The following is an 11,637-nucleotide window of genomic DNA, read 5'->3' as shown; positions in this document are numbered from 1 at the left end:
CTTTTAAGTAGATGTTTTTGTTGTTTGATTATTTGATGGTTTTTGTTTTGTTTTGTTTTGTTTTTTTCTGATGCTTTGGGATATATGTCTAATTGATATTTTTATGTTTTTCATATGGCCTTACCAGTGCTGGGTGCACAGTGTCCTTGTTTCCAGGAGTGGGTAACTCACTGCAGTACCCTGAGGATCCCAAGTTTGTCTGACTTTGTAAGCCCTTATGCATCTCTGGAGTCTGCTTATTTTATGTAAGAAAAAGAAAATAATTAGTCCCTTTTTGATATTTTCCTTACACCATAAAATTATATACCCATCTTTTTCTATCTGTAAGAGCGTTATTTATTGTTAATGGCCTAATCGTCCTCCTCTTCATTATCATCATGGTAGCTGGAGAGTTATGCTGAAGTGTCTGTGCAAAACCAGTTTAAAGACAGAAGACAAAAGTTTTCACCCTGAATACTTGACAGTCTTCTAAGACTGATCAAGGGAAGAACTGGAGAGAACATGAGACCTGAGGCATGTTTCAACTGCAGATGCATTGAAGCATAGGAAGACGTGAGCTTGCTTGAAACAAGCTGTCTCAGATACCAGCAGCACCTGGAAAAGACCATGGGCTGATTTTTCTCTATTGAGAAGCAAATTAAATTAGTCCATGCGTTGCTCATTGCTTCCTTGGTGTAACTGTTTTCAATATGTAAGCTGGGGACAGGTATTGTGCAGCATTGCAACACTGACCAAGCTTACTGCCAAAGGAAAATCACATCTGTCCCAGCACGACCAGGAACAAAACCTCATGCTGCATCCCATTTCATTAGTGTGAATGTTCAAAAGGAACTGTCAAACTGCAGGGATTTGAAGAAGAAATGAAATTAATGTATTAAAAAATCGCCTTTACCATTAGGGTTCTCTAGAGCCTGACTCTTCAGTAAGGTCCATGCCGTGGTTGCCCCTTTACAGGATCCAAGCCAAGACAGTGAGTGCTTTCATCAGGAAAAGCACAGGTGTATCATGAATTTATACTTAAAGTACTCATCTGCAAAACAGCTGTTTAAAGTTATAAAACCCAGGAGAAATCCAGACAGCTTTTGTCAATCTTTAGTGTTAGTTTTCAAAAAATTAGTCAAAAGACTCTTTGGGCAACTAAGAGTTGCAACACTCAACTGTTGTATTCTCTGTAGCTGCTCTAATTGATAAGCCTCACCATTACCTCTGGATCTTTAGTTGTTAATTCTTGATTAACAAAAAATGAGAAAAAAAGAATTTTTTCCTATTTTAAGGTTAAAGCCAGTTTTATGTGTTTATAAAGTAAGTTATGTAATACATTCAACATCTCTGATTAGCTGTTCTCTCTCAGAAAACAGTCCCTACCTTATCAATGCAGGGGCATAATGTACATCTTTCACAATTTGTCTTTCAAGGGAATATTCAAACAATAAATGACTGTCCTAGAGGATTCATAAATTTTAAGACTGAAAGAGATCATTAAATCTAAATGTAACAGTTTCACCCAGTAAGCCCCATAAATTGTGTTGAACTAAATTGTTATACCAGAAAGGCCCTCATTTTTGATTCAAAACCAGTCAGACAGAGAGAATTTAGCAATTCTTTCAATGCAATTTTTTAGCATCTTATGGCAGCCACTTGTAAACATTTACAACTAAATTTCAATTCTACCTGCAACATCATCTTCTATCTGTTGTTTTCTTTTATATCTCTTGAGTACATTGCATTACCAATCAAGCAAAAGTTTAGTGTGAAAACTGTACGTAACTCTCCTGTCCCACGTTTCACAAACACAGTAAAAATGGTTCCATGGAAATGCTGATATTTATCTATTTTATACTAAAAGTTATTATTAGTTGTTGGGATTTTTTTTCTCAGAGTTGTTCAAAATTTCCCCTTTATATTTTCACTCTTGAGAAAACAAAAGCTTATGATATTAGAGAATCCTATGGAAAAACCACACAGGAGAATTCTTATGGGATTCCTGAAGCTGTACTAGCAGAACCAGTGGGATGTCTCTCTTATCGCTTTGTACTCTCTATCACACCCTACCATTCAGGTTTAGGAAAAAACCCAAAGATCCCTTTAAAATAATCTCATTTCCTTATGTAAATTTTATAGCCTAAATTCTAATAATATTAATGCTTTCTCATTGATTCTTCACAGTATTCACGAACAGAGCCCAGGGTCTATTTTTGAGAACAGTGATGCCCCATGTTTCATTTTCTACCACAGGTGGTACTTGCTAAAAAGCCTTTATCTAAATACTCGAGACAACACTGATTTGTGTTACCTATATTTTGGAAGGGTGGACAATGAGAAAATTAAGCAACTTGCCCACTTCACACTGAAGCAGAGCAAATCAATTTTTTTTTTTTTTTTTGTATTCTTCTGTCTCATTGCTGTAGCATTTGGGCAACCCTGGATGTACAACTGTCCTCATTTTTACAGAGAAACAAGAGAGAGAGAGCAAAATCAAGTGCATGAAAGTCAGGACCAGTTGTCTGAACAAGAAGCTACTTTATAAGATGTGAATTTTCACAATGTTTCTATAGTGACCTTAAGAAAACCATGTTCCTGAGCTGCTCTAGGGTATTAGCTCTTCCTGGATGTAATACACCTCACAAGAGTGGAACAAATATCTTTTTAATTTGCTTTGCATTACACGCACTTTTAAAAAATAGCACTAGTATAACAAATACTCTTTAGCTTCTTCATTTGTAGCTAAATTCATAAATCTCAGTAACTATAAATGTATTTCAAGGTCAAAGTCTCTACAATAACCCATTCATTTTGTTTTCCTTTCACTAAATCCATTATCTGAACAAATCATTAGGTGACCTTTTTAGTTACAGCAATTCAATAAAACTTACATTAGATGGAGTTTCAGGAACATTAGTCTAATGTGCTTTAAAAGATCACCTTCTCTGAGCAATATAATAAGTTTGTGTGAAAAGCATAAAGCATGTAATATGTAATAAAATCCAGCCTTTAATGAACCATCTAGAAAAACTGACCTGTGTTATAATTCAATGGAAACCCTCCCTTAATTAATGAATAAGAAGCCAAGAGTAACCACTGGATGTTACTTTTGATTATAGATTCAGCTTGTTTTTGCTTTTTAAATGTATGCTCCTTATTTATACTGCTCAAGAAATTAGTTTAAATGACCTTGGTTACAGGAGTAATACGCTATGAAAAGCCATACTTAAGGCTAATTAAAAAGGTATCTCTGATTACTAGTTATTACAAACTGCGCTAAGATACTGCTTAATTTTCCAAAGTGGTAGTCAGTCAGAGTTGTAAATTTAATAAACTGTCTTAGATGTTTGATGGATGATGGTTTTCTTCACCAGATACAAAAATAAAAATACCTTGAGGCCAGGCAGATAAACAATAATAAAACACAGTACCAGCTATCAAGAAGGAAATTTTTATCAGGGAAGATTGCACAGGCTCACTAAAATCCATGATTTCCATTAAAAATATGAGACATTAATCTGATTCTCTTTACAACTAAAACAGGAATAATCACTTAAAAAAACAGCTGAAATTCTCTTCATTTTGCGCTTCCAGACTGCTGTCAAGAAGAAAACTAGTTTAACTTCCATTTCTAATCAGTCTAGGGAGGCCCGTATGCAGAAAGAGAAGCAATAATAACTTTCCACCAGTTTAGTAATCAGTAATTTCTTCTGCAGATATATGCACACAGAAACATGAGACAATTTGAGTAAAGGTCAGGACACATCAAAATATTAAATTAAATAAGTTCCTTTTGCTACTAGGTTTTTTTGAGGAGACTTGTGCTCATTCAGCCTGTGGGCATTTTAGCTCTGCATTTTTTCAAGTACTGGTGTGTCTATCACCCACTGAACCAACTGGACACCTATAAACTTTTCAGGATCTTGCTTATCCACAGAAGAACAGCAGTAGTTATTTCCTTTTCCCAGTCACTACCTCTACTACTGACTTCAGATGGATGCAATGAAAATATCCACACAATTATAGAATGTGTGAGGGAGTTGTTTTATAATTTACAAATTGGATGTCTCATCCCTGGAAATATTCAAATCCAGGTTGGATGGGGCTTTGAGCAACCTGATCTAGTGGAAGGTGTCCCTGCCTATGTCTCGGGGGTTGGAAATAGATGATCTTTAATGTCCATCCCAACCCTCACCATCCTGGGATTCTCTGATTCTACGAAATAAAATAACTTTTAATTGCAATATTAGAACTCACTTAATACAACAATTCAGCAACAGATAGATGATATGTGAAGAAATAGTCCAAACTAAATACTCACTTTATTTTTCAGATTGCACCTTTAGTTTAGTAGGTTTATTAAATCACACAATAAGTCTAGGGATACCACAGGGTCATATTGCTTCCAAAACTAGATACATTTTTTTTGTTTCTGCAGTGAAGACAATTACATAATTTATTTGTCATCTCCTATAGGCCACTTTCAAATTACAACAGTGCATTTAGACAGCAATGTTATATCCCTTTGATTACCCTGTCAGTAACTTCAAAGCACTTCTCTACTAGATTTTTGTGTATATATCTATTTGAAATCTTAAGAATGAGGAGAATGCGGCTTCTTATGCTTGGGATTGATAAGCAAAGTCAAAGAATCATGTAGTTTATTTTCCTATCTCTTTCAGTTACCAGTAGCTATTAATTAAAATAAAATATTAAAAAAAAAAAAGGTGTTAGGAATGCTCCATTTTCAGTTACAGATCTAGTTCATAACCCTTTATCCTCCTAAACAAGGTTTGATGTATGGCTTCTCAGATGTCCTTTCATGTAATTCTTTTCCTTCTAGATATTGTGCCTTTCTTTTAGGTTTATTTGTTATTCTTATGCAAATTACCAAGATATGTTAAATTATTTGTTAGTTTTACCTTGCTATTCTGTAAAATTTAAGGAATTAAAAAAGGTTGATGACTAAAGAACTGCTTAAAATATGCTATGGCGCGTGTTGATAGAGATCAGCCAATGATCTATGGTTATTTTTCTGAAGTGAAGAATTACCAAGCCACACATGTAATCCAAACAACATTTGCTTTATCAGCTGATTTTCCCAGATCACAGACAACCCAATATAAGATTAATTTGCAATGTCATATTATCTAAGCTATCTCTGCTTTTCATTAGTGTCTAAAATATTAATATAACTTCATACTATCTCTTTTCACTCTATTAGAGAATTAATACATCATAGCCAAAAAATGTGGGGTTTTTTCCATCTTAGTTCCTAATAATAGCAGTCCCCTTTATCTAAGTTAACCATTTTTCCCTTGCTAGATGAATTCTTTGAGATTATTAATTTGTGCAGGAAACAATAATGAAAAGTTGCACCATTTTAATTGTGTTTATTCTCCCTAAGCAACTAGGCAGTTAATTGTTTGAATTACTGTTAAAAAGAAATCTTAAATTACAGGAATGCCTGCATTGCCAATGACTTCAGTGGGAGCAGTACTGAGTTCATAATTGGCTCTTTAATTGCAAAATTCACTCACGAGGCATGTGAGATTTTTAAATTTCAGTTAGGTCTTAAAGAGTATTTAATAAGTCTTGTATATTATATAGGTTTTGAGGTGGTCTTGAGTATTATGCATTACACAAGTTTTGAGGTGGTCTTCCAAACTTCCCCCATATAAAATGTATTTTACAGGATTCTAAAAATGTTTTTTATGCTTCTTTGCATGGAATAGATGTTATTCCATTTCATTTCTGAAAGCTGGGAAACACAGCGAGCTCATAATCGCTGCAACGTGTTGCAGACTGATGATGGTTACTGGTTAATGGTACAAACAGCTTTTTTTTTTCACTGAGACAGACTGCAACATGACATGTGCTTTTGTAGTTCCATCTCTGGGAATTTCTGACATAGTTTCCATATGGCAATAGTTCAGTGCTAATTTTGCAATTCTTTATATTCATTCATTGAGAGAACTGCAGTGCTACTTGTGCATTTATGCTTTACAATAACTTGTCCACAAGACTGAGCTGCTATTTGACTTAGAAACCACAAGTGCTTTTTGGCACTTTTCAGCACAGGTCAACCATTTGGTATTTCTTCACTGAGTTCCTAGTGAAAGCTGGTTGCAAAGTCTTTACTAGTAACTATTCTTTTAGAAAATTCTGATCATCAAAATGTTTTGCAACTGCGTTTTTACAATGTTTGGATTATTCTTTTTTTATCAGAGGTTTTCTCTTGGTACACTGGAACACCTATTGAAAAGGAAAGCCAGAGAATAATATTGTAGTTTCCCAATAATTTAGTAATTTTACACCAGTAAGAAATAGACTTAAAAAGCTCTTTTATTCCCTAATCTAAATTTGATACACTGGACTTCTGCTATGCTATGCAAGTGTTGCACACAAAAGGTTACTAGGGAGGTATTCTTCTTTTTTGTTTTTCTAGAAATAATAGTAATGGAGAAAGTATTAAATATTTTACACTGGAAAATCAGAAAAATTACAAAATTTCAAAGACAAGGTAAAAAAATCATATATCCACTTATAGTTCAATTACAATAACACTGTAGCTTGACTGAAATAAATCAGGATTAACACAGTATGAATCATCAATAGCAACTATCAATTTAGCAACTAATTTTAAAAGCCATATCTTTTAAAAATATCCCTGAAGGAAAAAACCCAGATATTTACTTCCAACTGCAATCAAACTCTCTAGGAAGAACCACACTGCTTGTCCATTATGAACACAACCTGCTAAAAATGTCTAAAATACCTTTCCTAAAACCTTATTTTTGTCATTGGAATAAATTAGATAAACACATATTTTTGAGAATGCACTGATGATTTAAGTACTACAAATTGTTGCATATATGTAACAAAGATGCCAAAGAAAAAGCAATGCTACAATCCTCAAAGACTTTGCAATTGTTGATTCAAAATGCAAAGTGCTTGGCAACTTAAAGGATGAAGCTGTGTTTACTAATTTTCTAGCTGGGAGGTTAAATAGGGAAGAATCAACTCCAAAACATATGTGAGCAGTCTGGCTTATCCAATTTTGTAAGTCCCCAAACAGCTGGTGTGGAGAAAACCTACTGTTGTGTGTTGTTGAGCCACTGATAGGGATGAGGAGAAACAAAGTCAGTAACAGGTTTCAAAAATCTCTCATGTAACTTTATGAAATAAAGTTCTTCAGGAAAAATCTCCATGTCATCTAGTCTTTTACTGGAATGAAGAAAGACTAGGGGTTTTAACAGATGCCATAGTGACTAACTATCCATATAGGTTGATGGAAATGAATTTCTGAAGTCTGTGTTAAAAAGTGAATAGGTTTCAGAGGGACCAAGAACACACTCCTTTATGGACATCAAAGAGAAAATCCTGGTGTAATTGGCAAAGAAAAAAGGAAGCATGAAGAGGTGCTTGTGATGGATATGTAGGGAGAATACATATAATTTACGACTTTGAAAGCAAACAAGTGGAGCTGAGATTTGTTATATATATCAATTGTATATTTAGAGACAAGCATATGGAGGAAACAGGAGGCACCACGGTATGGTAACAGTCATTTGACTGAGCCGATCAAGGTCAAGCCAGTATCAAAGGACAATACCTCTCTATCTAGCAGCATGGGGGGTTACTCTGGAAAAAAGAAAGAGATCTTAACACATGTCAGTCTAATTCATGAGAAGGCATCCACTAAAGATCACTGCAGGGAAGGCCAGACCCCAAAGTTTTGAGCCATCTGTACTGCATTACACTGTCATAATGAAGACAAATACAGACATGTTTTATGCACTGAGACCAATTGCATATCAGAATCACTGGGGGGAAAATGTGGTGGCTGGGGAATTTTTGGGGTTTGTGTTTTTTTGGTGTTTTGTTGTTGGGCTGGCTGTTTCTCTTTAAAAAAGAAAACAAACAACACCCCAAAACCAGCCCCAAAATAGCAATTTCACTTCTGTAATCTCCATTCCAGGCCCTCTGGTTGAAGTTATACCACCCACATCAAAAGTGCAACTCCTGCACTTTTTATTTCCCAGTTAAACTCTCAAAGCATTCTGTAGCATGCAGCAATAAAAACAATTTTTTATGTAACACTCCATTTGATTAAACATTCTCCTTCTTTAAGCTTCCTTCTTGCTTCTCATCTATCCTTCTCTCTAGGTGCTGCTCTTTACCTTCCTGTCCCACGATTTGTTGTCCATGCATGATTTGATTATGATAATTCCTATAGTTCTGGTCATCTTTTGGACTATTTTAAAAGAATAGCTATTGACAGCTATTTGTTGTCCAGAGAAGTTAAGTTGTGGCTACCTCATCCCTGGAACTGTTCAAGGTCAGGTTGGATGGGATATTGAGCACCCTCGTCTAGTGGAAGGTGTCCCTGCCCATGGCAGGAACTAGATGATCTTTAGGTCCTTTTCTACCTAAACTACTCTGTGATTGTATGAATAAGTCCAAGTTCACTGTCATTAACTCGTAGTATGTATATATGTCCAGAGACTGTTGATTTACACCTTCCCTGTCTCCTGAGGTTTTCAGATAACAGAATTCAACAAGAAGTCAGAGACAATAAGTTTAGAGCCCACTTTTCGCACTCAAAACATACTTCATAGCTTTGCTCTTCAGTTATTCCTTTTAGAGAACTATCTTTTCTCATATTCATTTGCTCAAATACAAATACCAAAGTTTCTAAGATGTCAGGACAAGACTGGCTATTTTGTTACTGACAGCACATAAGTGCTTATTTCCTAGCTTATAGCAGTATTTCCACACATGAATGTAGTACTGATGGCAAAAGCAGCCACAAAGCCTTTAATTGACAACTTTGAGAATGCTGTTTGAACAAGGTGTATCTGAATTGGGTAGAATAAGAGACTGACTTAGACTCGCAGGAAATAGTGATGTCAGCTCTTCAATCCAATGCTGAAAGTTGAGATAATTTCAACTTTAGATGGAGTTTCTCAGGGCCTTTTCCATTTCAGTTCTGAATTATTTCCACAGCCAGAGATGAACAACCTCTGCAGGCAATTCTTCCTTCCTTCTTGCCTTGCTGTGATTTGTGTATATTGCTTCTTATCCTTTTACTGTGCCTGTGTCAAGAGCCTGGCAACGTTTTCTCTCTGACCCTTCACTAGGTATATGAAGACAGTGATAAAACTTTCCCATCTGTTTTTCAGATTGAACAAACCTGGTTCCCCTAGTCACTCCTTGCACACCACATAGGCCAGCCCTCCAGCCAACTGGACTCACACCAGTTTGTCAATCTGTCTCTTATATTGGGAAGCCCCCACCAGGACAGTGCTCCAGATACAGCCTCACAAGTATCAAGCAGAGTAAAATAATAATTTCCTGTAACCAGGTGGCTAAACTTTTGTTAAAACAGACCATTATGGATTTATCTTTCATCACCAATGGTCCAACATGAATTGTATTCAAATTGTTACCCACAAGAATTCCCAGGGCCTTTTAATAGATCTGCTTTTTACCAGCTGTTCCACAGTCTGTATTGTTGTATAGGGTTAACTCCACCCCAGTTTCAGAACTTTGCATTCACTTTTGTTAAACTTCACAAAGTTTCTGTCAGCTTGTCAAGATCGTTCTGAAGATTTGCCCTGCTCTCCCCTGTATTAACTATCCCCCCCCCATCCAATTTGATGTTGTCCATGAGTTTTCTGAGACTGATTTCTGTCACACGGCCTAGGTCACTGATGGTCAGTGACAGACCAGTATCAGCCTCTGACACTTGTAATGGTCACCAGCATGACTTTATCAAACCCGCTTTTCATCACTTGGCCATTTGCTCATCAGGAAATGCCTCTGGATTGCTACAACTGCTTTTTTTGACTGTTATTGAGTTCATATTTCTTCTTTTACCTCTGGATTGCTACTTACATGGGTCATAATTCTGGCTTTTAACTCAAGTTTTAAATTTCTGACACAGATTTAAACACTTGTGTCTATATAAAATGTAGAAAAAAGATAAAGTTCCATTTAACTAATTGGCTCCTGAATATATATTAGTGAAGAAACATTACTTTGTGTTTTCCTCTTTCTCACTCCCTAATGGTACCATATTATCCCTAAGAATTTTCACTATATTCTTTGAAGCTCTAGCAATGCCTTGTTTTCCTGTCTCAAAATGATGACTTGCTAATTTTTTCATCAGGTTGTCTCATCCGGAGTAGAGCACACATACTGTTTGTTTTAATTAAAGATAACTGCATTACAATACACTTTCTATTGGATCCAATCTGGTAACAATCAATGCAGTCAACCCCTCAGCTGAGTACCTAATGTGGCAACACCTGGTGGCAGCACACCTGCCCCCCAAGGCAAGGGAAAGACAGGTCAGAGACAAGGGGAGGAACAGCATAAGTGCACAGAGAAGAATTATGGGCTTGAATAAACAAGGTCATGCTAGACCATCAAACATTTTTAGAAAGGTTTACATAGCCAGGTATTAACAATTTGCTTCAAAAGATTCTGCATTACAGATATAACTTATTCAAAAAGACAAAGCTTTTGTTTTTCCTTTTGTCCTCCATCCAGAGAGATTCAAGGTCCATTTCTTCAAGGACATTAAATTATCAGTCAAAGATAACAGCTCTATGCTGTAAGTTTCATTTTGTAGGAATGGATATTACATGAGGAAAGAAATTTCTTTGAATGCTCTTTTAGAGATGCCCATGCAAAATTTCAGTGTCCACAAAGGGATTTACAAAGCTGCTGACTGAGAAAAAAAACAATAACAACAACAAAAACCAAACCAAAACAAACAAAAAAAAAACCACACCCAAAACAGAAAATGTAATCTGCCAAAGTCTGTCTTTTGTAGGTCTGTATGTTATTTGCACTCACCACCCTCCCTCCGTAGACATCAGCCACACCAAACCACTCTGTTCAGAATCCATGTAGGCAAAGCAGGAGATGGAGATCTCCTGGAGATCTCCTTAAATCAGAAGAGGGTATTTTCAGCTTAAAATGGGGTTATTCTCTGCTGCATAAGCTTGAGTTAAATTACAATTTTCACTGCAGTTAGTGACAAAATTCCTGTCTTTAATGGCGGGTTCTCGTGTTAAAGACAGCTCTCCCTCACTGAAGGGAGGCACCATACCCCTCCTTCATAAACATTTCCTTTCCACCTTTGAGTAGGAATCTTGAAAAAAACCTGGTGCAAGTAAAAATATTAATACTTTGCTCAGAGAAAACAAAATAAAAGAAAAAATCCAAACAGAAACCTTCAATACCTGTTGGTTGCCCAAGTTTCAGTTCACAAACTATTGGCAGAGGGAACAATGAACTTCTGAATACTCCATGGAATGGAGATAACACACATGATAATAATGAAACACAGTATTTTGTAAGCTGACCATGTCAGACAATCTTAATCAGTTCTTGACAACACACTTCTGAGCTGAGCTCTTATTTTTTGCTAGACAGCAATAATGTTTTCTGGAAATTTATGTTTGTTCACTAAATGATCCTGTTGCAACAGTGAAGTCAGCACTGTGAGTGCACCTCTGGCTGCCTTCTACCTGATCCCTCTTTGATTTGATTTGTTGATAGACTCTTCTCTAGATAAGTCTACAAGGGTTACTTCTTTAAATTTGATTTGTTGATAGACTCTTCTCTAGATAAGTCTACAAG

Source organism: Pipra filicauda, unplaced genomic scaffold (genome assembly GCF_003945595.2).
Source record: "Pipra filicauda isolate LSUMZ 115617 unplaced genomic scaffold, ASM394559v2 scaffold141_size4267151_pilon, whole genome shotgun sequence".
Lineage (NCBI taxonomy): Eukaryota > Metazoa > Chordata > Aves > Passeriformes > Pipridae > Pipra > Pipra filicauda.
This window is presented reverse-complemented; position numbering follows the sequence as displayed.